The sequence below is a fragment of the Macaca nemestrina genome, chromosome 12 (assembly GCF_043159975.1).
Source record: "Macaca nemestrina isolate mMacNem1 chromosome 12, mMacNem.hap1, whole genome shotgun sequence".
NCBI lineage: Eukaryota > Metazoa > Chordata > Mammalia > Primates > Cercopithecidae > Macaca > Macaca nemestrina.
Window position 1 is genome coordinate 24,446,008 of NC_092136.1, and position 27,487 is coordinate 24,473,494.

At 35.0% G+C, this 27,487-nt stretch overlaps 1 protein-coding gene and 1 non-coding gene across 16 annotated transcripts in view; both read left to right on the forward strand.

Moving 5' to 3' along the window:
* LOC105471588 (leucine rich repeat containing 4C) overlaps positions 1-27,487 on the forward strand; it is a 1,332,829-nt gene that overhangs the window by 340,772 nt on the left and 964,570 nt on the right. The window lies entirely within an intron of this gene.
* On the forward strand, positions 2,272-2,377 carry LOC112424916 (U6 spliceosomal RNA). Its single transcript, XR_003015882.1, has one exon. It is a non-coding gene; the product is annotated as a U6 spliceosomal RNA (small nuclear RNA).

Sequence of the window (27,487 nt, forward strand, 5' to 3'; positions counted from 1 at the left end):
AAAAATGCAAAATAGAGTTGGGTAGATAAACAGACTACCTTGATGAGTGAAACTGCGAAATAAAATGGCTTTTTTTCCCAATCTACCACAGTTTTGTTATACGATAATAATAATAATGCAAAAATATGTTTGAAAATCACTTGCTTGTCAATAAAAAGCATACAAATTTAGTTTATTTGTTAATGATACATAATAATAATACTTAGTGTTGTTTCAGACAAAAATAGGCATATTCTTATGCCAGAAACTAAAGTTAGAAAATCTCATTACTAATGAATTTATTGATTACCACCTGGTTTTATTAAATGAAGGAATTTTTTGGAGAATGTGAATTTTTTGAGGATTGCCTTATGTCTCTAAATGTTAAATATTTTTATATCATGATTCAACATGGGGTTTTGTCAATAATTTTATAGAGATAATCATCAGAAAATATATCTGGTCTTTCTGATTGTCACTTCAGATTCTAATGGCCATGTCTGGAGACAGATGGCCTTGCTTACTCCCCAGATAGACCTTTGTTAATTTTGACTACTCTGGAGCAATTCTGGATGGGGCTATATAATAGTTGTTTTCCCTGTGTCCTTGAGGATCATTTGCAAATACCCTAATGTTTCAAACATTCTGGCTGAAAACATATATACAGTAGCCTCTCACTCTCAAACTGATGACTGGTGTCCACAGAAGTATTATCTTCTCATATCCCTGATGGGGTTGGGTATCTCAGCCCTGGGATTCTGACTCTTTAGCCTCTGTAATTCTTTGATTATTATTTTAAAGTCATCATATATCTATTTCCAAATGGATGTAATTTCAATCCATGACATTGATACAAATGTATAGATGTCTTCCAACTTTCGTTTCCCATATTCTTGTAAATTGTCAGCTGAGTGAAAAAAATAATAAATAGAGGAAACTTTTTTTTTGGATTTTAACATAGAAATGACATTTTTACCCATAAAATAATCACTTCTAAAATAGAATAATTACCATTCATGTTAATGACTGTCTCTGTTTATAGATAGAAAATTAAGTTTTTAAAAAGCATTTTAAAAGAAGCAGTGTAGAATCTGAGAGCAGAAGAGCTTGCTATATAGGAATTTTTACTCTAGTCCTGTATGCTTGGTTTGGCTAAGTTTATAGTGAATTACCAAGTGCTGTAGAATGAAGAAAAGACAGTTCCCCAGCCCACTGGCACTGCTGAATGGAACATTCATTACAGAATTCTTGGACTTATAGAACCTGGCTTATATTTTCTACTGAAAAGTACTTGGGATATGATAGAAGTTTGGATTGGTGGCAGAAGATGGGGTTTTAATCATGGCGTTCACTTACGAGACATGTGGATATCGAATTATAGTATGCCTGATGCCTCAGTTTCTTCATTTCTATATTGATGCTAATAATACCTAACTTCTCTATCTGGTATGGGTAGAACGTAAAATAGCATGTGTTCAAGCACTCTGTGAACTTAAAGAATTGTAACTTACCATTTTTGATGTTTCTTATCATTATTATCTTGAATTCTTCTAAGGATACAATTTTATTCACCAAAGAAACCAGCGGGTTGTTTCTATATGAAACTGTGCAGAACCCAGGCATTTAGGCTTCAAAAATCAATTGCCTAAGTATAGGAGAGAAAAGACATGCTGTGCCAATAACTCACTGAAATAATGTTATGGGACAATGAGTTGATCTCAAACTTAATGTCAGTACACAATGTGAAGTGACTGCAAGACTCTGGCGTGATTAGGAAGAAAAGAGTTTAGGTAGGAAGTTGTAGTCTTATTCTTCTCTGCATTGATTAAACCACACACCCAGAATATTGAGTGCAATTGTCGGCATAATATTTTAAAGAATTAGAGGAAATCCAGAGTAATTCCAGGGTGAGATTTGTGAAAGGCTTAGAAATCATATCACCTGAGAAAAATTTGAGTGAACTCAGAGAAGCTGAGAAAGAATGAGTAAATTTATCCTGTATTCTTCTGAGGACAAAGCTAGAACCAATGGTAGAATTTATTTTTAAAAATTATAGCTCAGAATAGAGAAAGCATTAAAATCCAGAATTGCCTGAAGGCAAGACATGATGACTCACTGAGCAAGGAATTTACCCTCCTTGGAGGTGCTTCAAGAGAGGCTGCCTGACCTCCCTCACCACACTTACATAGGATGGGAATTTCCAATTGTGTTGGAGGTTTTATTGGATGATCTCAAGTTCTTCCAACAATTCACCGTACATACTCAAGACTGCTATAAAATATTTAGTATAGTGCTCCCTTAGGCTGAACACATACTAAAGTTGGAATAATACAGAGAAGATTAGCATGACCCCCATACAAGGATGACACACAAATTTTTTAAGCATCAATATATATGTATATAAAATAAATAAAATAAAATTATAAAATAAATTATTTAGTATACCAAAAGCATCATTTTCTGAAATCCATGAAATCCTGATTTTATGAGATGTTTCATTAAGAATATCGTCTACCTATAAGATACTTTTGGGGTACTCCACCTGCTATAGTTCATCTAGAGTATGACGGTACACATCGTTAGATTGGAAACTCTGAATTCTAACAATAAAGATACCTGAAAAATATGTTTGGCTCAATTTTTTCTTAACTTATTTGATCATGCAATATTTATCTATATTTCTATCGATTTATTTTTACATATAATCTCTATTACTAACCTGTATAATGATTGGCACAAGAAATCATCTGGGCATATTAAAAGTTATGATTTTAAAAATAAGTGATCCAGATCTCTTCTAATTTATAAGATATATATTATCAGTTGAAAATGTCAAAGTTTTACTTATTTTCAAATATGAGGCAGTTTTCAGAATGCAACACAATTTGATCTAGCTTCCTAGGATGGTGGAGGAGTTATGATAAAACTGAGCGCCTAACATATCAAACCTTCCAGCATCATTCCAGCTATTAGTAATGAGTATCAAAAAACTTGAGGGTATACTTGTTTGCCGACAGAACTAACAGAATGTGGCTGGGTTCAATCAATATGTTTTACCCTATTGTATTTTGAAGAGTTAAACTGTTACTTGACCAAAGGCTGAAATCCTAGATGTATCTACAGAGTTCAGCAGTATTTTCCTGATATCTCAGCTAGCTATTTCTCTTCAACGTATATCCATTTGGTTCAAGGTTTTTTTGCATATATTTTTGCTTTTGCATTTCTCCAGCTTCCCAGCAGTGTTTCCTATGAGTAAGGAGATGTTTATTATATATACCACCAATTTGACTTTATTCTACATTTTTCTTTATTTATCCCAGCTTAGGATCATGTCATTCCCCTACCATTTGTATGGATTTTTCTAGGTGAGTTTTTTTTTTTTTTTTTTTTTTTTTTTTTTTTTTTGCTGCTAATGATGGCAACACCTCTACATTTAGTTCTCAGGCTGACTCTCCTGGAATTGGTTGTTTAGAACCGGAGATTATTGATCTGCCTAGGCTTGATCTGTGCTCCCTTTATCTGAGCTGACAATATTTGCTCTATGACTCAGCTAACATCTCCTTTCCTCAGGGTCATCCCTTTTATTTTATCCTCTAGCATGTGGACAGTCCTCCTATGGCAATGTGTTCTGACCTCCTCCTGTGATCTGATCCTGACAGGGCCAGAGAAAATGTTCAGGTTAATGAAGAGCCTCATTATAAACACACATCCACTTGCTATTGTGTTGACTCACATTAAATTCTCCATGTGATTATATTCTGGGTTGAATTATCTAACATTTAACGATGTACTAGGCATTGAATAGTATAGTAAATGCTTCTGCTTAGTAGGAAAGGGAAGGCGTTGGAAATAATTTAAAAGAAGTATTACAAGGGAAAAGTACATAAAGATGTATTGCAAATTTATCATAAAGCCTGAATGAAATAAAGTAGCTATTTTCAGAATTCAGAATGGGAATATTAATGTCAAGTATGTATTGCTTATCAAGCCTACTCCTTATCAGTGTGAGAGAGTTTCACAATATATAAAAGTTATAGCTTTGCTAAACTGTAAATACAATAAGATCAAAGACTGACTTTTTAAATGACCAATATATCCTATAATGTCATGGTTTTTGTAAGAAATAGGTGGTACTCCAAAAAGGGGTATTTGAAAGAAGTTTGAATAAAAAGGATCTTTATGAGGAAATCTTGGTTAAAAGAAACCAACAGAGGATGGCAAAGCACCTTTAGGTTAGTTTATTAGTTTGTTTTTACACTACTATAAATACTTACCTGAGACTGGGTAATTTATAAAGAAAAAAGGTTTAACTGACTCATAGTTCCACAGGCTTAACAGGAAGCATGACTGGGAGGCCTCAGGAAACTTACAATCATGACAGAGGGCAAAGGGGAAGCAAGCACGTCTTACCGTGGCAGAGTAGAAGAAAGAGAGAGCAAAGGGGGAAGTGGAACACACACTTACACCATCAGATTTCATGATAATTCACTCACTGTCAGAAGGGCAGCATGGGAGAAATCTGCCCCCATGATCCAATCACCTCCCACCAGGTCCCTCCTCCAACATTGGTAATTACAATTCAACATGAGATTTGGGTAGGGACACAGAGCCAAACCATATCACTTAGCAAGAGGAGGAAGAATTTATTATCTTTAGATCTGAAAGGGGAAAGGCAATGAGTGGCTACAAGAACTCACTGAGAGCTATAGCTTTAGAAAAGACTAGGTAGCCTGTTAGAAGCTGCAGCCTTCATGAAGTAATATAGCCACTGTCAAACAGTAGTCCAACAGTGAGGAGCACAAGAAATAAGCACTTTGCTTGCTTTCTCCCCAACCTCCAGTCCTCCATTAGTGCCTCCCCTGGCCAAGCTCAACTAGAATATAGGGAGCAATGAAATCCATATAAATCCATATATAGTGATCTGCCATCTGAAGCATAGAATGGGATGGAGAATGGTAGGGAGTGAACATGAAAGAACAAACAGAAAAGTACCCTTCACAATAACCAATACAGAATACTATGCCTGGAACTCAGTAGATATTTGTTGAATGGACAGATGGTTTTTTGGCAGGTTGGATGAATGAAAAGAAAACTTGAATTTACTTATTTCATTTATAGTAAAAATTTGTGTTTTTTTTTTTTTTTCTGGCTGTTCAGTCGCTGGACTCCTTTGCTTGAGGAATTTGTCATTTTCTGAGTTTTAGTATATGGTAGGCCTCTTCCTTCAGTTATGAAAGCTTTAAGGCCAGATCTCTGCTACAAATTGTTATATGGTAGCTAGGCAGATACGGTGCTTTAGACTGAGACCAAATCAGAAGGGAAGATTTTAGCATTGATTCTAGTTTTGACAACAGTTTTTTCTCCTTTAAAACTCTCAGAAAGAATGACACTACTTTCTTTTTGAAGGTAAAAGTTTCTGTGTAATCCTATACTAGTCAATTTTTAATAGCAAAAACTGAAAGTTCAGTGTTGCAAAATTCAAACTAATGTCCTCAGCTAATGTATACATACATAATTATTTATTTAAATAGTTGGAATCTGTTAAGCATAAATGTATCTAACCTAAGTGAAACCAACTCAACTTTTCAAGAGAGAGCAAACACGAAAGCCATCACAGGAAACACATGTTTCACAATCCTGAAAGTCATGAGACTGCCTGTTAGCAAACATAAGGTTTTAGTTCATTGCACTCTTCTAACTTTCATCGGCAAAGTCCCTTAACCTTCAACTTATAATTCGAGATAGTGGCCAAATCTCTTCAAACTTTGGAAAGAGCCATTAGTGACATGACGTTTGAGGGATTCTCCAACAGGCTATAAAACAGAACAGCAAAATTGTTCTGTCAACTAAGTGGTTTAGGCAAATTGACTTCCCTAATGGGATTACCTTTGCATTAATTAAATCATTCCAATGTCTTGCTCAAGTACTGCAAGCTCTCCTTTGTGTTTTCTTCCAGAAATAATTTAATCTACCACAGAGTGACTTCTCCACTTACTAGCTGTGTGACCTTAGGGAAGTTACTCAATCTCTTTGCATCTCATTTTTTTCTCTCTCAAAAACTGAGATGATTGCAGTAGCTATCTCGCATTCTAGAAAATGAAAATTAAAATAATTTAAAGTATACTGTGTACTTAAAACAGTGCCTGAACATATAAAGATTGTTTGGAAAATGTTAGCTAAAGAGATACATGAACATCATCAGCAAACGACAACAAAAAAGTACAGTGGAATAATACAGAAAATCAAGAGGGAAGGCAAAGAAAGCCATGGATGATAATGAATTGTTAAAGCATGGTACTCTTTACACTTCTCTTGAGTTAATCACCTATAGTATTGCTTACAAAAATTTACAATGTTTTTTAAATGTAAACAAATAAAAAGAAATAAGCAGAGAAAAAAGTACATGGGGGGAGCACAACTATTTTTTGGGAAAAAAAAGGTGGGAAGCCAGGCGTGGTGGCTTACGCCTGTAACCCCAGCACTTTGGGAGGCTGAGGCTGGTGGATCACGAGGTCAGGAGACCGAGACCATCCTGGCTGACACAGTGAGACCCCATCTCTACTAAAAATACAAAAAATTAGCCGGGTGTGGTGGCCAGTGCCTGTAGTCCCAGTTGCTCTGGAGGCTGAGGCAGGAGAATGGCGTGAACCCGGGAGGCGGAGCTTGCAGTGAGTGGAGATCATGCCACTCCTCTCCAGCCTGGGTGACAGAGCAAGGAGACTCTGTCTCAAAAAAAAAAAAAAAGAAAAAAAAAGATAAGAAAAGGATTTATTTTGGAATGCTTCATAAATAGGACACTCTATGATGTAATGAAAAATGCCCTTGATGGTGATCCTTATAATGAGTGATAAGTTCCACAGGGCTGTTCATTGTCAAAACTCAAACTAGGTCAATGGCATCTCAATGAAATTTGCTTTACTAAAAGGACAACCTGTTGCCATCCAAAAGGAAGAGGTTCTGGATGTGGAAGACACAGAAGAATTGAGGGTGGGGAGACTGATTCGCCTTTTCAGAGAAGAGAGAGAAGCTACTCAATGACTGGTGGAAATGGAATTTACTGATTGAGAAATGAATGAATTGATTATCATAATAGGAAATTTAGGGTTGAGAGAGAGCCATCAAATGTGGAGAAAGGAATGGACAGTGACCAAACCTAAGTAAAAAACAATTTTGTTCTGAGCTTTGGGCTTGGGTAAGAAAAGAGCAAGACACAAATTCTGCTCTGCTGTCTTTGATTCTAGTTCCCACCTCCCTGCTTTCAACTTCAGGCTGAGGGGCTTTTTAATGCTTAGAGTTCAATCTGCAGCATGTTGGATGTCTGACAACTTTTGGGGACTGTGAAAGCTGTCAAAATAAATTGCCCTCATAATGTAAGAGGGAAGCCAAGCTCCACATCCCTCTGGATGCCACAAATGTGCATACTCAGCTAGAAAAAACAGCATTGTGCTTCAGCAGCCTACTGGATATATTGGTCAAGGGTGAATTTCCAAGGACATCCCTTTGAAATTGCTATACAATTCTTTAGGTTTGGCGAGTAAGTCAGTTTCATTTTCCTGGGGCAATGCATTTGTAATGTATACATTGATATTTGATAAAGGAATGACCATTGAAGGGGTAGCAAGTTTTAGAATTATTGCCTAAACTTTCTTCCTTACCTCAGGTCAGTCACCTTTAACACTTAAATGCCGACCTTTAGCACAGAAGAGTTTAACTGTTATCAATATCTTTCACCATTTAAATAGGTTTTATGGTGCATGGAGTATTTAAATCTCCACTTTAATTTTAAATTCTTGCACTCTGATCATAAGTGTAAAATAAGCTAATGTGAATTTTTCTGGAATTACTAATTAATAATGAGTTTTCTTCTCATTTTTGAAATGGTCCTATTGGACCATTTTGTTCATTTTTTCTATTATAACATTGGAGGGTAGGGGCAAAACACCAGGTTTATGCTTTTTACTGATTTAATAATGTCACAACACCATATCCTACAACCTGAGAATGACTTAGACTTTTTATTCTATCAAATGTTTTCCTTAGAAAATGCAATATCCCATTAAATGAAGTTTAAAAATAATGATGACATCAGTGCTTAATTCCACCACTCATAAAACAATGCTCTTTTCCACATGCACTTTTTACATACGTACATAAAATTGCATAGCTGCTATCAGAGTTTATAGAATGACATTTGTATTAAACTATTTTAACTTAATTATATCATAAAATTACTTAGCCATTATCACTGATGTTTTAAATATCAGTGATCAGTATTTCATTATGTTGATAGTTAATATATATATATATTTTTTAATTTGTATCAGTAAACCACTCTAAAAGTGGATTTGGTAAGTGGCTATAAACAAAGCAATTTATTTAGTTCTCAATGCTGTGGTCAGCAATTTAAGCTCAGCTCAGCTGGGCAGTTCTATTCTCAGCAGGGCTCTTTCATGTGTCAGCAATCAACTGCAGGTTGGGTAGATGGCTTTGCTTTGGGGAGTTGGCTTGTTTTCAGCTAAAGTAACGGGGGTCCCTGGGCCGCAAGTTTTTCATTCTCCAGCAGGCTAATCTGGGCTTGTTCACATGGTGGCTGCTAGTGTTCCAGTGTTCCTAGTACAAACTAGTGTTAGGCATTCTATTGGCCAAAGCAAAGCCTGATGCCAGTCCAGGTTCAGGAAGTGTGGAAGTACATTTCATTTCTTGATGGGAGAGCTGCAGTCACAATGCAAAGGGCATGGCCTATGGTGAGGTGGTGAGGATGTGTGGGGTAAAAATTTACGGACACTTTACAATATTAAATATTTCTATTGCAATTAACATTGCAGTGAACTTTATTGTACTTATAACTTTTGTTAATTTCTGCTGAATAATGTCAATAACTTAACCAAAATCATCGGGATAAATTCCTGGGAGTACAATTAGTAAATGATATGTTAAAATGTCATCATGATAACATCAAATTAATAGAGGGTTTTAAGAGTAATTTTTGACTCTTAAAGTGGTTTTGGCAACTCACTTTGTCTAACATCTCAGTCCTTCCACTCCCTTTCCATTTTGCTGTTTCTCCAAAATGACTGTAGTAAATACTATTGTTCTGGAAACTTAGTAAGTGCTCAATAATATTGGTTGTTATTATTACTGTTACTATATTTTGCTCTTTCAACCAGCCTTTCTGCAGCAGTACTACCTTCAATTGCTCTTTCTCTGTTCTAGGATCAGCCAATCATCACAGATCATTCATTTAAAATAGATTAATACATTGTTATTAAATATAAATATAAACTTCAGCTGTTTACTGTGTAATTGGGCTTTGTTAAATGCTATATATATATTAACTAAATTATCCTGCAACCTATGAGCTAGGTATTTTATGATTCAATTTTATAGCTGAAAAACCTGAGGCTTCATAGCTTGTCCAAAGTCACACAGGATGCATATGGTGGAGCTGGGACTTGGATTATGTTTATTTGAAACCTAAGCTTATAGTCTTAAATGTTCTGTGTTAGTTTTTACTTTTGATGATACATATTCATATACATATCCATTTATATTTAACACAGTGACTAGACGCAGCAGAGTAGATGCTAAATAAATGGTAGCTTAAAGACACAAAAAGTAATACAGGTTAATTAATACTGTCACATACATATTTGAACATTGTTGGGCTAGTCTCATGGTGGAAAGGGGAAGGTTAGAAGAGTCACAGAGGAGCTGGTCTCACCTTTGGAACAGGATGATCATAAAGGGGTCAGACGAAACTTCTAAGAACCAAAACCTTGCCAGCTAGGAGGCAGGCAAATAGCCTCAGTAATGCCTTGGATAAAATGAAAAAAGGCTACAATAACGAGATTGTGATTCAGGAACATAGCTCTGGTCACCAGTTGGGGAGACTGACAAGGACAATGTTAGTCCACAATCCTGGGAGACCCTGATTACCAGGCAGATCATTTAGAGAACTTAGAAATGAGAGTCAAAGTGGATCTCAGTTATTGGGCCTAAAATATTGAGGTATAAGATGCGTGTTTCATGAATTAAAGACAGAATATTAAAATAAACTTTATTGAAATCTGAAACAAGTGTTTAAACTGGGTACACTATTATTTTTTCCCGTCGCAAAAGAACATAATTAAAAGATTATGTTTTTAAGGCTTATTTAGACTATATTGCCTTCCTTCTTCAATATGTGTTTTAGCAGAAAAGAATGAATAGCAAAAAAAATTTTTGCCAGTATTTCTCTGTTTTGGTTGACTCCATTTTACTGCTAAATAAGGAGCAAAATCACTAGAATGTCTATGTGCAAAAAAAAAAAAAAAAAAAAAAAAAAAAAGATGGAGGGATATAGGGAACAGTGATCTAGTCAATCAAATTAATTAAGAGTTGACTATAGTAATAGCTACTTAGCAAGCCATTTGTTCTTTTCTTAAAATTCAAATTTTATGACTAAACCTCATGAATTTATAAATTAGCATATCATAAAAGAAGGTCCTGCTTTTCATTTAGCTCTGAAAGTTTTAGTAATGTGATTACAGTTTGTTCTTTACTCTAAGTCTTTCTGAAAAAGTTACTTAGCTTTAGAGAAATAGGCAAGATTTAACACATTGTTAATATTTATAACTTTTTTATTATAAAAATTTTCAAGCATATATCAGAGAGAAAATACTACAATAAACTCCTGTAAACATGTCACCTGCCTTCAACAGTTATGAAAAAAATGGCGAGTCTTGTTTCATCCCTGCCCTCATCTACTCCTCCTCCACTGTATTATTCTTAAAGCAAATCCCAGGCATAATTTCACAAATACTTTTCTAAAATTACTTTTGAAATTTTGAAAAACTTATTTACTAGGCTATTGAAAATTTGTTATATCATGTCTGATTCAGTGGCATTATACATTACCTTGAATCATTTACTACTTTCTTTGATTTTTAGATATGCAGCTGAACTAAGTTTTTAATGTATCAGCTGTTCAATACTCCTTGGTCAAGTGCTATCGTACTGTATTATATCCTTGTCATAAACAATGCAAAAACATTCTTATTGAATCAGCTTCAGTGAATTAATACTGTTTTATTGTACTTATTTTTAAAATTTAGAGATGTGTAAAAAAGGGAGATTATGAGGATGAAATGTTAACTGCTTTTCTTGGGGGAAAATGTTATTAAATTTTATCTAAATTGCTAATTCTTTCTAAAAAATTTTTTTAACCTAAATGATAATGTCTTTTGAGATTGAGCAGTTATACACTTGAACTTGTCTTCAGGACATCCTTTGAAACAAATCTTAGATTAGCTATATATCAAGTAAAGTAGCTATATATCAATAGGCTGGCATATACATAAGAGGGAAGGTTTTGTTCTCTTTCCAGGGAATTCTCGTTTGCTTCATAGCATCAGCTGTCTGGAATTCTAGAATTTACTTGTTTATTTATTAAATAAATAATAAATAATAGATTTTTTTAAAAAGATTTAAAGCCATTGAAAATTATCTTGGATATAGTTGATTTTATAGTATTCCAGAGCTGTCACAATGTAATACTGAAAACTGAAAGTTTTTATTTTGTTCATTACAATTTTTTGATCCTCAAATATAAGGTACTCTATCAATAAATAATTGTTATCATATTTTCGAGAGTTCCGAAAAGACATATACATTAGCAGTTTGTGAAGCTATATTTATACTGATAAACTTTAATAACAGTTTGATTACCTTAATAGAAAATGGGCTCTTTTAAACACTGATTATATTTAGTTTCAACTAATATTTACATAATGCGTTCTCATGGTGCTTCTAGAATTTATGTATTTTGGAGATATTGCACATACCTTCTATTCTGTTAAAGAGATTGTTTTCTGCCACTTTATGTGTTTCCAACAGATAATCATGAAAGGATGTGTGCAGAAATGTTAAACAAAAACCCATAAAACAATGAGGTAGAAATCTTGGTGCAATGGTCAGAATCCAGCATGGGACAGATGATTAAAGGGAGAGTAGTCTCAAGAAAACTTGGTGCTGATTTCAGTGGGCCAAAGGCTTGGGGAAGAGGCTCAGATTGCTTAGTAGAGAAGAAGCGTACAGCCAAGGTATCCCAGTCTACTGGACAAAATATTATTATATCTTCTTCACCCTCTAGCAATGAATCATTTCACCTTTAAACCTCCAACACATTTTAAAACATGCAAAAAATCTTATTTTTTGTGAATTGCTGAGTGACTTTCAGAAATTTGGTCTCTGCCTGTGCTATAGTTTAGACAAAGCCATTATCCCTCCAAACTGTGTGGTAATGACAGAACACATGCTGCTTAATGTAAACTCACAGCCCGGTGCTGGGCAGACATGATTAAGCTGTCATCTTCCCCAACAGCATCAGCAGGAGAAAAATAAAGAAGCAAAATAATCTTATTCATATTTATTAGGGGACTTTGCAGTGGGTCTGTGCCCTCATGCAATTGACATTTTTGCTCGTGTTTATGGCTGATGAGCTGTGGATCAATTTAAATTAATCCTTTGCTAGCCTAGAAAAAACATACTGACTTTTATAAGGTGGCATCACCCCCATGTCTCCTTCCTCTCTATGTCTTAGCAAATACACACATTCATTTATTCTGAAAGTTTAGCATGGTTAGATATTATTTGCAAAATTTAAAATATCGTAATATGGGTCAACCTATAGGCAAATAAAGCCTTCAGAAAATTTACTTGTTTAGTTTTTAATTTACTTGTTTAGGTTTTAATTCTGTGTTTGTGTCCTTTAACCCAATATACACTAATTCCTGCATGCACAGTCATACACACAAACAAATGTATGTGTGCACACACACCTAGTCATGCATGTTTTTTGCTGTCTTCATCATTTGTTTTTCTACTGCATTAGTGAAAATCAGAGCTTTCATTTTTTTTTTTTTTTTTTTTTTTTGAGACGGAGTCTTGCCCTGTCGCCCAGGCTGGAGTGCAGTGGCCGGATCTCAGCTCACTGCAAGCTCCGCCTCCCGGGTTTATGCCATTCTCCTGCCTCAGCCTCCCAAGTAGCTGGGACTACAGGCGCCCGCCACCTCGCCCGGCTAGTTTTTTGTATTTTTTAGTAGAGACGGGGTTTCACCGTGTGAGCCAGGATGGTCTTGATCTCCTGACCTCGTGATCCGCCCGTCTCGGCCTCCCAAAGTGCTGGGATTACAGGCTTGAGCCACCGCGCCCGGCCGAAAATCAGAGCTTTCAATGAGGAAACTCATGATCTTGGGTATAATGAATGTGCTCTGACTCTCTTTTTATTTGGAATTGAAGAAAAAAATCTGTACCTATGCATTAATTCTTAGGTATAATCCTTGAATAAAATGCTTTTCCAACATGTACATGTGATGGTGTACAAAAGTCAGAAAGGAGAATACATGATTGAAATTATAAAATGACAGTGGGGTTCCTATCAGTTCCAAGAAAAGCAGAAGTGCATTTGTTTATACAATTTTAAAGGAACAAGAAGAGGGCTTATTCTATGCCCATTGCTTTGATTCAAAGCCGCTACTTCAACTCCCCTGACTCAATTTGGAGTATAGTAAGACTGACAGAGAAAGAGATTAAAGATCTGTAACCTTCCTGCAAACAACCCCAGGCTGCCCTGCCCACCTAATAGACAGCATCTAAGACAGGGGAAGAATACATTCTCCTAGTTCATTCAATTCTGAGCTTTCCTATCTTGGACTGTCAAGGAGATGCCAGCTTCTGCCAAAGTGCCTGCTCTCCAGGAGATGCTGAGATTAGAAACTGGCCAGAAAGGCTTTACTTGTTTTTGTCATTGAGCAATCAGTGTCAGGATGTCAGGAACTTACCTCATTGGATGTAGAGGTGACATCTTGATACATTAGCTTGCCAAGGAGTTGGCAGGACCATGACAGCTTCTGGCTGTTGGCATCCTGGATTCATTTACTTCCCAAACTGTTAATGCAGCAAATTAACCTTGTCTGATGAACTTCTGCTACATTTTCAAGGGTCATTGGATATAGACAGAGATAATAAGCAAAGTATTTCTAATACTTTTTACATCCTCTCTCACTCATCATCTCTTAACTTGCTTGTTGCCTAACCTCTTCTACTAGACCTTTCTATGAAAAAAAAAATTGTCTAATCTCTGATAGAATAATACTGAATTTGGGTATATTTCTAGTATCTATGATAGGCAGAGCTTTTTTTTATAAGGTTAATCATGATGGACCATCTCCATGAGGATATTGATGAGCTAGTTGGTACCACCACCAGATATGTAAAATCTAGACAGGGAAAGGTTACTTTATTTGTGCTTCTAAATGAAGGTTTTTGTCTATGTCACAGGTGCTCTGGAGCCACTGCAGATTCCCATGTTCCAATCACAGCAGAGCAACCTGTCTGTAATTTCATATTTCAAAGTGCTAAGAAGAAAAAAATAGAGACCCTGGACTTTCATGTCTTTGCCTCCATTTTAACTACTGAGATAAAGGCATGCATTTATATCACCACCTTTTTTCCTGTCTTTGCCAAATACTGAAAAACAAATTGTATTTTCATAGAATAAATTAAAACCTGGAGGAGATTTAATAGTTTATCTAATATACTTTACCTACAGGAAACGGAAGTACAGAGTGGTGGTTATGAATTCAAAGGTATGTTCACAGAAAATAACATTGATTCCCGTCCCTGGGCCAGGAACACTGCTCCCTGTGTCTGCCTTTTGTATGTCACTGGGCTCTCACAACAACTTTATGAGACAGGTAATGATGAGCTTCATTACTTACAGCCTCAAAGAGGCAGACTCAAGAAGTTATAAAGAGTATGTAAGGGCTTTGGAAACAGCTTCCCTTTTCAAATTGTGACAATGTCTCTTACTAGTTGTGCAACTTTGGACAAGGCATAAATTCTCAACCCTTTAATTTCTTCAGTTATAGAATACCAATAATAATAATGCCTTTCTCATCTGTTAGTGGCTTACATGAGTTAAAACGCCAATCTATGAGTATAATGCCCAGCACAGTGCTTCTCCAATGTAGTCTCCAGTCCTTCAGCATCTGCATCGCTGAGAACTTCCTAGAAATTCAAATTCTTGGGTTACAACTCAGACATATTGAATCAGAAATTCTGGGGGTGAACTTCATTAATATATGTGTTAATAAGATCTCCAGGTTATTTGGATGCTTGTTTACATCTTAGAACCACTGGAGTAGAACACAGAAATACTTTAAAAAGTGCTGAATTTGAAAAAAGTGCTCCTTAAAAAAAAAAAAAAAAACCCACGCCGGGCGGGATGGTTCGCGCCTGTAATCCCAGCACTTTGGGAGGCCGAGGCGGGTGGATCACGAGGTCAGGAGATCGAGACCATCCTGGCCAACACAGTGAAACTCCGTCTCTACTAAAAATACAAAAAATTAGCCAGGCGCGGTGGCAGGTGCCTGTAGTCCCAGCTACTTGGGAAACTGAGGCAGGAGAATGGCGTGAACCCAGGAGGCGGAGCTTGCAGTGAGCCGAGGTCATACCACTGCATTCCAGCTTGGGCAACAGAGCAAGACTCCATCTCAAAAAAAAAAAAAAACCCAGTTGTGACTTTGTGAATTCAGTATTGAACCTTTCCCAATATTTGTATTGATATCACGTGACTGAAGAGTGAAAAAGAGATGAAATATTGACTTTCAACCCTATGAAAATATATCTTTGAAATGGGTTGATAAAACTTGCAAAAAGTAGCAATAAAAAGTTTTGAGCACAATATTATTCATGTAGAAGACTGAAAGTACTCCTCACTACATGTGGAATAATTTAATTGCTTCATGTATGCCTGCGATGATAAACACTATTAACATTTAGCTTGACATCTAGGAGTACAGTTTAGAAGTCATTTCTAATATTTATTATCTCAATGATATTGAATAAGTTATTTACATTCTCCTTGTCTTAGTTTACTCATTTTTAGGATGGGAATAATAAGAATATATAAATCCATCAAGAGAATTAAATAATATGATTCATGTAAAGTGCAAATGGCTGGCTTTAAGTAAATATTAGCTAGTATTATTATTAAGCTTGTACTTTGCATTCTGTATTAAGTCATTAAATCATCTCAATAGCCACTCGTAGTAAATAATATTATGTCTTTATATCATTGATGGGAAATCTGAGGATCATAGAGATTAAAGAATAAGCCATAAGTCACCCAGTTATGTACTAGAGACAGGATTGAATCCAGAAAATCTAATTCCAAATCTACTTACTTAACTACAGATAAGCAGAATAGTTGTAGATATTTCTGACTTCCCATGGAGCAATAAAATAGTGGGTTGAGGAAAAACCTCAGGAAGATAAACTGTGAGGTATTAACCAGGATTTTCCCCATAAGAGGTTGATGTTGCATTTTGTCTTTGGTACACACTGTTGTAGAGGAAAAATTATAAAGATCATTATCTCAAGAAATGATCTTGAAGAAAAAGCAATACTATAAACAAAAAACCCAAACACTTTAAAGTTGAGGAAAGTATTCCCTTCCTTCCCTTTATACTCTTAAAGAGATTGATCAAAGGGGCCATTTTGAGCTGGGTCTAGGAGAACTTCAATGGGAAGAAATGGTGTTGTAGGATGGGTTTGATGAGCTGTCTGATTCCTTTCACAAAATTCCTTGGACTCAGTTTTAGAATCTTTAAAATACAAATGTAAAACTAGATGATTAATAATTTATCTTCTAGTTCTATTACACACTTTTTAGATATTGTTTTTAATTATCAGCAAAAAGGGAACATATAAAAGAAAAGATACTTAGAGACAGTAAAGAAGGAGACTTTCCAAAATTTAAAGGTTGTCATTTCATTGAATCTTAGCTCAAAGCCCCTGAGGGCTCTGGGGCCAAACAATGTAAGTTTTCTTCTAGTTTTATATCTAGCTTTGTTTCTGCTTCTGAATAAAGCCTTTACTGTCTTTCTATAACAGTATATATAAACTATCTCCATCATGACAATTTCTTCAAATTCATAATTATATCAGCTGCTTTATTTGTGATTTGATAGGGTTGCTTTAAAAGACATAAACAGTGAAGGCATGAGGGCTCTCTTTTAGCAATTGAAATCCATCAGTAATTATCTTCCACTCTAAATTTCAATCTCACCATTCCTAACATAATCAATTTTCTCCAATTATATAGTAGAAAAGTACAGGGTAACTACATAACTAGAAGAACTTTATTTTTTTCTGCGATGGGAAAGGGATAAAGGGATAAAGATGGGAGAGAAAACACAAGGACATATATCAACTAGATCAGTTAAAAACATTAAGTAATTTCTACTACCAGAAACTAATACAATTTTCTATACAGAATGTAAAATGTCACATCAAAAAAAGTTAATATCAAAAAAGGACTTTGAGGGTCAGCTCCTGTGTGTAATGCTCACCAGTGTTTTCTGAATTCGCAACTGTGGGAATGAATGTAGATGTGCTGATTTTGTCTAGCAACTCTTCATGCAATTAATATCAGACACCAAACAAATACATTTTCTAATTCTTGGTAGGTTGTTAATTTTTATGGAAGTCAGTCAAGATAATAATTTCGGTCATGATAGCATACAAGAAAGGTTTACTTCACTTCTAAAATATATGTTTCCAGTGGAAATAATTAGAATCTTTTAGAATGGGGACTATTTGTCAAGGGTTGGTAATTTAAACAAAACGTGAAGCTTTGAGAATTAGCAAAATACTATTGGTTTCATCAAGATGCCATTTTTTATTACCTTCAGCTGCATATAATATACAAATTAATGGGAATAATATATTTGACAAGTAGATATCCTAATGAATTTGTGATCTGGGTCTTTCTTAAATAGTAGGCATGGGTTTGGTTGAAGTTCCACAAAATATAGACTCTGGGAAAAGTGAACAAAAATAAGTGCCTCTGTATCTTTATGTGAGTTAATATGTCTTAAAGACAGAATTTGAATTATAATCAAATAGGGAAGCTTAGTTTGTAAATTAAAATGTATTACTAACCTTATCTTAAGCACAAATAATAGTAAGACTGTAAATGAGAGAATGGATATATCACGAAAAGTTTAAGCAAGTACTGCAGATACTACATGACAAGTGAAAATGAGGGTGTCGACATCTGCCTGCATGTATGCTCTGAAGGTTATTACGTAGCTTAAAGGCTAAGGGTGGGGAAGAGGGAAAAAGACTAGGGGAATTAGAACATAATATAATGATACAATATTTGTTCTACTTGATAAGAATCACTTGTAACCTGCCCATTAAAGCTTATCAGGAAGTGTTTTATTCTCATGTTATATTGAGCATTTGCCCTGAAATTATGTTTGCATTCTTAGTTGGTTTAGAGAGCACTTTTTTCTTCTCTTCTCTTCTCTTCTCTTCTCTTCTCTTCTCTTCTCTTCTCTTCTCTTCTCTTCTCTTCTCTTCTCGGATGGACTCTCACTCTATCACCCAGGCTGGAGTGCAGTGGTGCAATCTTGGCTCACTGCAACCTCCACCTCCCGTGTTCAAGTGATTCTCCTGCCTCAGCCTTCTGAGTAGCTGGGAATATAGGTGCTGTCAACACACCTGGCTAATTTTTGTATTTTCAGTAGATACAGGGTTTCACCATGTTGGCTAGGCTGGTCTCAAACTCCCAACTTTAGGTAATCTGCCCCCTTCAGCCTCTCAAAGTGCTGGGATTACAGTCGTGAGCCACCATGCCCAGTCACTTTTTCATTTTTCATCCCATACAGGTAAACTTGTGTTTCTTAGCGACATAATAAGATCTTCTCATTTAAATAATCTTCAAATTAATTCAAATTAATTGGTTTGATATATTTTGTTATTCTCTTTCTTGTTGCTGCTTCATTTTTATTTTTATTCTTTGTTTCTATTTTAGAAATACAACATAAATACTCCTTAAAGGCCATAAATGACAGATATTTCACTTGCTAGGAAAAATTATATTTCAGGATATGTTATTATAGCTACATGTTTTATCAATTTGTATCTCTAAGACAGTGTGGTTTTACAGTTGGATAATAAAAAGATCAATAGCAAGACTGTTCAAGTGTTTGTATCATAAGCTACCAGTTAAGTAACTGCATTAGAAGGTGTTTATTAATACAGGCTGAACATCACAAATCAGAAAATCTAAAATCCAAATGCTCCAAAATTTAAAACTTTTTGAGTGCCAACATGGCACTCAAGGGAAATGCTCATTGAAGCATTTTGAATTTCAGGTTTTTGAATTTGGAGTTGCTCAACTGGTAAGTATCATGTACACATTCCAAAATTCAAAAAAAAAAAAAAAATTCAAAACCTAAAACACTTCTGGTCTCAAGCATTTAATTTTTTTTTAAAGATGGGGTTACACTCTCTCACTTAGGCTGGAGTACATGGTGCAATCAACAGCTCACTGCATCCTCAAACTCCTAGACTCAATGGATCCTCCTGCCCCATCCTCCCAAGTAGCTGGGACTACAGGAGAACACCACCATGCCTATTTTTCCTTTAATTCTTTTTTCTTTTTTTTTTTTTTTTTTGTAGAAGTAGGGTGTCGCCATCTTGGTCAGTCTGTTCTCAATCTCCTGGGCTCAACTGATCCTCTCACCTTCACCTCCCAAAGTTCTGGCTTTACAAGCATGAGTCGCTATACCCGGCCAACCATTTTGGATAAGGATACTCAATCCATACTATTCTATACTGTAAGGATACTCAATCTGTACTATTCTCTGATGTATCAATTTAGAAATATGAGAAAGATCATGAAAAAGGAAACTCATGAGCCAAATAACTACTGAAAGCATAAGCGGTATGCCCTACATAATGAATGGGTCGTGGTGTGATACAGTGTGTAACAGCATAGACTTACGAATTATGTAGTCCTGGATATTACCTGTTACTTGTTAGGTGACACTGAGAAATTTTTTAACCTTCATAAGCATCTGAGTTTTTTTTTTTTTTCATAGATAAATTCTTAGAAGGCTTTGATGATCAAAGTAGAGAATGCATGTAAAATGCTAAGCACAGTGCCTCATGTCAAATAGACACTAAATAATACATCTAGCCATTAGCATAGTTAACCATCACAACTTTACTTGTACATTGCTCCCTCTGCTATACCCCATTTCTCACACTTTTCTACACACACACACAAATGCACACACAGATAATACAAGTCATGGAATAATAAAGGTAAACTATTATAAAAGCAAAGAGAGAAAGTCCTGTACTAAGAACTCAGGGACCTAAGTTGATACTTCAATTGTGTCGCTGACCTATTACATTACATTGAATAAGAAACTTAACCTCTCCATTCCTGTTTGCATGCAGTTAAGATGATAACTTTGGGCTAAATGTGTTTTTTGATTGAATGGGTCAAGAACAAAAGGATGAAATGACACGTTACATCAGAGTAGGTACAAAAAAGGCAAGAGACTGCAATGATTCTTTTATTTAGTACTTGATAAAAAGAGAGATAAATATCTTGGTATTAATGTTATATCATGTTTAGAAAAGTCCTTTATTATTTTAGTATAATAAAATGCATATAATATATGCATTCCCCTTCCTTTATACAGTCCTCTGCATTATTGTTTGATGTTGGATAAACTGCTTCTGCAGAAGTCTCGTTCCATTGGGAAGCTGGTTCTCTGTAAATTTCCAACACAATCTCTCCAATTGTATATCGAAGTTGTAGTTTCTTCTCAGTCTGGTGCCACTGCATTTACCTGGATAGTTCTTGTTTTTCCTTTCTTCATCATGCCAAATAAAGCTCTTGAGTATCAGTGCCTTCACCGTATCTAGCTCCTATTGCCTTTCTTGGACTTATCACATCTTATTGCATAGATTTTAATTCAATAAATATTTCTTGAAAAACCATCTGTGCTAATCACTGAAGAGAGACACAAAAATAAATGAGATGCACTACTTTGCTCTTGGAGAGCTTATAGTCTAAAGAGCAGACCTGAAGATAAACAGATATATTAATATAATAGAGTATATGGGTAGTGATGTATATATACAATGCAATAGGAGCTTTGAAGCAGGGCATGACTTTGATGTGCAGTAGAATTTTTTTGGATGGGGTGATGCTTAGACTGCATTCAGAATAATGCATAGAAGTTTTTCAATGAAAGATTTATGGGAAATATTTTCCAAGCAAGCTGATCATAAAGATTGAAGTTGAAAGGAACCATGGTGTGTAGAATACCAAAACCAATATATAGGAGAAAATTAAGAATAAGTTGGAGCAATGAAGATCAGATAATGTAGGGTGCTTAATTGTATTTCTTAATAATTTTATTGCAATATAATTTACATACAATAAAATCCACTCATTTTAAGTGTATGGTTCAATGATTTTTAGTAAATTTACAGAGTGATATGTCTATCGCCAATTTTTTTTTAACATTTCATCACACCAAATAGGAACCTTTTACCCATTTGTAGTCACTGCCAATCCCCATCTCCAGCTCTAGGCAACCAATAGTCTATTTTCTGTCTTTATAGATTCCCTATTTCTGGACATTTTGTATAAATGAAATATAATTTTTACACATAGCATAATGTTTTTGAGATATATTGATTTCATAACAGAAATCAGTACTTTATTCCTGACAAATATTATTCTGTTGTATGGATATATAATATTTTTATATGTTCAACAGTTTATCAATATTTTGATTGTTTCCACTTTTTAGCTATTATGAATACTGTTGCCCTGAACATTTACGTACCAATCTTTGTGCGGACATATTTTCATTTCTTTCAAGTAAACACCTAGGAGCAGAATTGCTGGGTCATATGTTCATTCCACATTTAGCATTTTAAGAAACCGATGAACTGTTTGCCAAAGTGATTGTACGATCTTATTTTCCCACCTGCAATATAAAAGGGTTTCAATTTATCCACATTCTCAAAAACACTAGTTATTCTCTCTCTCTTTCATTATAGCCATCTTAGTGGGTATAAATTTTGAACCTCATTATAATTTTAATTAGCATTTCTTGATACTGTAGTGATATTGAGAATATGGTTATGTTCTACTGACCATTTGTATTTATTCTTTAGTGGAATACGTATTGAAATCTGTTGCTTATTTTTAATTGGCTTCTTTATTTGGCTTGAATTGACTTCTTATTGAGTTGTAATGGGTTTTTACATTTTTTGGATAAAAGAGTCTTATTGGATATAAGTTTGTATATATTTTCTCCTAATCTGTTGCCTACCTTTCATTTCTTAACTATATTTGAGAAGCAAAAGTTATTAATTGTGATAATACCCAATGTATCCAGTTTTTCTCATATTTTTGTGCTCATGTGTTGTATCTAAGAAATATTTGCCTAAATCAAAGGAACAAAGATTTGATCCTATATTTTCTTCTAATATGCTTAGTCCTATCCATTATGACTTAATGTTTATATAGAGTTTGAAGTAAGGGTCTACCTTCATCATTGGAGTATGCATATTGAATTGTACCAGCACCATTTGTGGTAATTGCTATCCTTTCACTATTAAATTGCCTTAGCACCTTTCTCAAAAATCAATTGACCAAAACTGTTAAGATTCATTTCTGAGTTCTTAATTCTTTGCCATGGATCTGTGTCTATTCTTATGCAAACACTATACTGTCTTGATTCCTATAGCTTTGTAATACATTTTAAAACTGGAAAGTGTAAGTCCTACAAATTTTCTCTTCTTTTTAAAGATTATGCTGGCTATTTTTTTGCTGTTTTAGGGAGCATTGCCTATCCCTGGGGCAATGGAAAGTCGCTATGTGCTTATCATCTCTCCCAGACTGTAAACCTCTTTAGTGAGGAAAGTCTGTCTTACTCATTTCTATGTCTATTCCAGTTGGTATGTTGCACAGCCCCAGAAGATGTTTGCTGAAGATGTAATATTCTTCAACAGACACGTTATGAAGAATGACATTATGACTACTCATTGTGTTATAAATATCAATCCATATATGCTGATGAGATTTGGTAGGCTGCATTAGAAAGAGCACTGGATTGAGTGAGGGGAAATGCTAATTTCAGTCCCTATCTGTGATGCATTAGTATTTGACCTTGACAAAGTATGGAACTACTCTGAGCAACAATTTCCACATTTTCAAAGATGAGGTTAGTGCTAATTGTTTTTTAAGGTATCTTCTGAATTAAGATATCATTACCAATATTAGGAAAAATAATATTTTACTTATCAACTGCTGTGTCACAGGCCATATAATAAACACAAAGAAAATAAATATAAGCAATAGGCCATGTTGTCAAGGAATTTGTAATTCAGGTCAGATGGTAGAGTATACATATTTATAATAATGCTTTTTTAAAAAATTAAGCATTACTGTTTTAGAATAGTACATCTTCTTTTCTTTTTTATTTTACCTTTGATAGAGATGGTTTCCTTTTGAATTGCCATTCAGTTATTGAATATAATTCTGCAGATTTCCAGTTATATTTGGCAAGTTATCAGCACCTTCATTTTCACATACTTAAAGTATTATTATTCAAGCTTTACACATCAAGCATAGAGATTTATGTACATTAGCATTCTTTGTTCCTATGCCTTAACTTATGTGGCAGAACTATTATCTCGCATGCCATATTTGGGATTTTGGAAATGAGCACAGAGTTGTTTAAATCCAGTGAGCGCACTTCCTCTGCCCTTTGGTCAGAAATGTATGCAATCTAAAAATGTAAGAGGAAGAGAGAAATGAGATGAATAACCCAAATATAGTAGCTTATTTCAGAGATCGTTTACTATTACAGCAACCAAAGCAACCACTTCTCAAAAATCCAAAGTAGGCAGCTCTACTTTCTCATGGTTTACATGATGATTTTTCTATAAGTATGAAAGTAATATTTTAGCCAGAAGGTCCTATGGTTTTTATTGGAGAGATTATATTTCAATACAAATTCATGGATGACATCAATAATGTGTTACTTCTTCATAATTTTGGAAAACACACCTCAGTGGAAGCTACTTAAATTTTTTCTTTCAAAAAATTATTTATCTGTGTAAATTAAGCCATCAGACAAGAGTACTAGAGAGTGTAATTGACTAGAAATGCAGGTTATACTAATGAATCAATTGGTATTACCCATGAAAGGTAAAATGCAATAAGTGGAATAAACATTTTTTATTCAAACATTTTTAGATTCAACTTTAATGATAATCATATAAGTTTCTTCTTCATTCCATAAGAAAGCGTGCAGAGTAATATTAAAATTATTATTATTTTTTTTTTACTTTAGGTTCAGGGTTACATGTACGGGTTTGTTATGTAGGAAATCTCATGTCATGGGGGTTTGTTGTACAGATTAATTCATCACTAATAACTGAGCCTAGTACCCAATAGTTATTTTTTTTCTGTTCTCCTTTCTTCTACTCTTTACCCTCAAGTAGGCCCCTGTGCCTGTGTTTTCCTGTGTCGTTGTGTTCTTATCATTTAGCTCCCACTTATAAGTGAGAAAACGAAGTATTTGTTTTTCTGTTTCTGTGTTAGTTTGCTAAATATGATGGCCTCCAGCTTCATCCGTGTTCCTGCAAAGGACATGCTCTCATTCTTTTTTATGGCTGTGATGTATATGTACTACATTTTCTTTTCCAGTCTACCACTGATGGACATTTAGGTTGATTCCATGTATTTGCTACTGTGAATAGTGCTGCAGTGAACATATGTGTGCATGTGTCTTCATGGTAAAAGGATTTATATTCCTTTGGGTATATACCCAGTAATGGGATTGCTGGGTTGAATAGCAGTTCTGTTTTTAGCTCTTTGAGGAATCACCACACTGCTTACCACAATGGTTGAACAAATTTGCCCTTCCATCAACAGTGTATAAGCATTCCCTTTTCTCTGCAACCTCACCACCATCTGTTATTTGTTGACTTTTTAATAACAGCCATTCTGACTGGTGTGAGCTCATATCTCATTGTGGTTTTGATTGCATATCTCTGATGATCAGTGATATTGAGCTTTTTTTATATGCTTGTTGCCCACATGTATATCTCCTTTTGAGAAGTGTCTGCTCATATTCTGTGTCCACTTGTAAATGTTTTTTTTTTCTTGTAAATTTAACTTCCTTATAGATGCTGGATATTGCTACATATTAGACCTTTGTCGGATGTGATAGAAATATTTTCTCCTACTCTGTAGGTGGCCTGTTTACTCTATTGGTAGTTTATTTTTCTGTGCAGAAGCTCTTATTAGATCCTCTTTGTCAATTTTTGCTTTTGTGCAATTGCTTTTGGCTCTTTCTCATGAAATCTTTGCCATTTCCTCTGTCCAGAATGATGTTGTCCAAGGAATGATATTGTCTTCCAGGGTTTTTATGGTTTTGGCTGTTATATTTAAGTCTTTAATCCATCTTGAGTTGACTTCTGTATATGGCTAGACAGCTATCTCAGCACAATTTATTTAATAAGGAGTCCTTGTCCCATTACTTGTTTCTGTCAGCTTTGTCAAAGATCAGATGGTTGTAAGTGTGTAACCTTAATTCTGAGCTCTCTATTCTGTTCCATTTGCTTATGTGTCTGTTTTTGTGCCAGTACCATGCTGTTTTGGTAACTGCAGCCCTGTAGCATAGTTTAAAGTCAGATAGCATGATGCTTCCAGCTTTGTTCTTTTTGCTTAGGATTTCATTGGCTATTCGTGCTCTTTTTTAGTTCCATGTGAATTTTAAAATAGTTTTTTTCTAGTTCTGTGAAGAATGTAATTGGTGGTTTGATAGAAATAGCATTGAATGTGAAAATTGCTTTGGGCTATATGGCTATTTATTGTTGTTATTATTATTATTATTTTGAGATGGAGTTTCTTTCTTGTTGCCCAAGCTGCAATGCAATGGCACGATCTCGGCTCACTACAACCTCCTCCTCCCGGGTTCAAGCAATTCTTCTGCCTCAGCCTCCTGAGCAGCTGGGATTACAGGTGCCTGCCACCACTCCCAGCTACTTTTTTGTATGTTTAGTAGAGACAGGGTTTCAATATATTGGCCAATCTGGCCTTGAACTCCTGACCTCAGGTAATCCAAAGTGCTGGAATTACAGGCCTGAGCCACCGCACCCAGATGGCTATTTTAATAATATTGATTCTCCCTCTCCATGAGCATGAAATATTTTTCCATTTGTTTGCATCATCTCTGATTTCTTTGAGCAATGTTTTAAAAATTCTCATTATAGAGTTCTTTCACTTTCCTGGTTAACTGTATTCCTAGGTGGGTTTTTTGTTTGTTTGTTTTGGTTTGGTTTGTTTTTTATAACAATTGTGAATGGGGTTGCATTTCTGATTTGGCGCTTGGCTTGGCTATGGTTGTTGCATAGGAATGCTAGTGATTTTTGTACTTTTTTTTTTTTTTTGTATCTGAGACTTTGCTCAAGTTGTTTATCAGCTGAAGAAGCTTTTGCACCCAGACTATGGGGTTTTCCAGATACATAATTATGTCATCTACAAAGAGAGATTGTTTGACATCCTTTCTTCCTATTTGGATACCCTTTATTTATTTCTCTTGGCTGACTGCTCTGGCCAGAAATTCCAATACGATGTAGAATAGAAGTGGTGAGAGAGGGCATTCTGTCTTCTGCTGATTTTCAAGAGAACTGCTACTAGCTTTTGTCTATTTAGTATGATGCTCGCTGTGGATTTGTCATAGATAGCTCTTATTATTTTGAGTTATGTTTCTTTAATATCTAGTTTATAGTTTGTAACATGAAATAATGTGGAATTTTTGAAAACTTTTTCTGCATCTATTGACATAATCATGTGGTTTTTGTCTACATTTCTGTTTATGTGATAAATCACATTTCTTGATTTGTGTATGTTGAACCAATCTTTCATCCCAGAGATAAAACCTACTTGATCATAGTGGATTAGCTTTCTCATGTGCTGCTGGATTTGATTTGCCAGTATTTTGTTGAGGATTTTTGTTATCTATGTTCATGGATATTGGCCTGAAGTTTTTTTTTTTTCTTTTTTTGTTATGTCTCTGCCAGGTTTTAGTATCAGGATGATGCTGGCCTCAGAATGAATTGGAGAGAAATCCCTTTATCTCAATTTTTTGGAATAGTTTCAGTTGGAATATTATCATCTATTCTTCATATATCTGGTTGAATTTGGCTCTTAATCTATCTGGTCCTGGGCTTTTTTTGGATGGTAGTCTATTTCTTATTGATTTAATTTCAGAGCTCATTGTTGGTCTGTTCAGGGAGTCAATTTCTTCCTAGTTCAGTCTTGGGAGGATATATATGTCCAGGAATTTATCCATCTCTTCTGGGTTTTCTAGTTTGTGTACACAGAGGTATTTATCACAGTATCTGATTGTTGTTTCTATTTCTGTGGGGTCATAGTGGTAAAGTCCCCTTTATCATTTCTAATTGTGTTTATTTGTATCTTCTCTCTTTTCTTCTTTATTATTCTAGCTAGCAGCCTCTCTATCTTATCAATTTTTTTTTTCAGGAAACCATCTCCTACATTCATTGATCTTTTGAATTTTGGGTATCTAAATTTCCTTCAGTTCACCTCTGATATTGGTTATTTTCT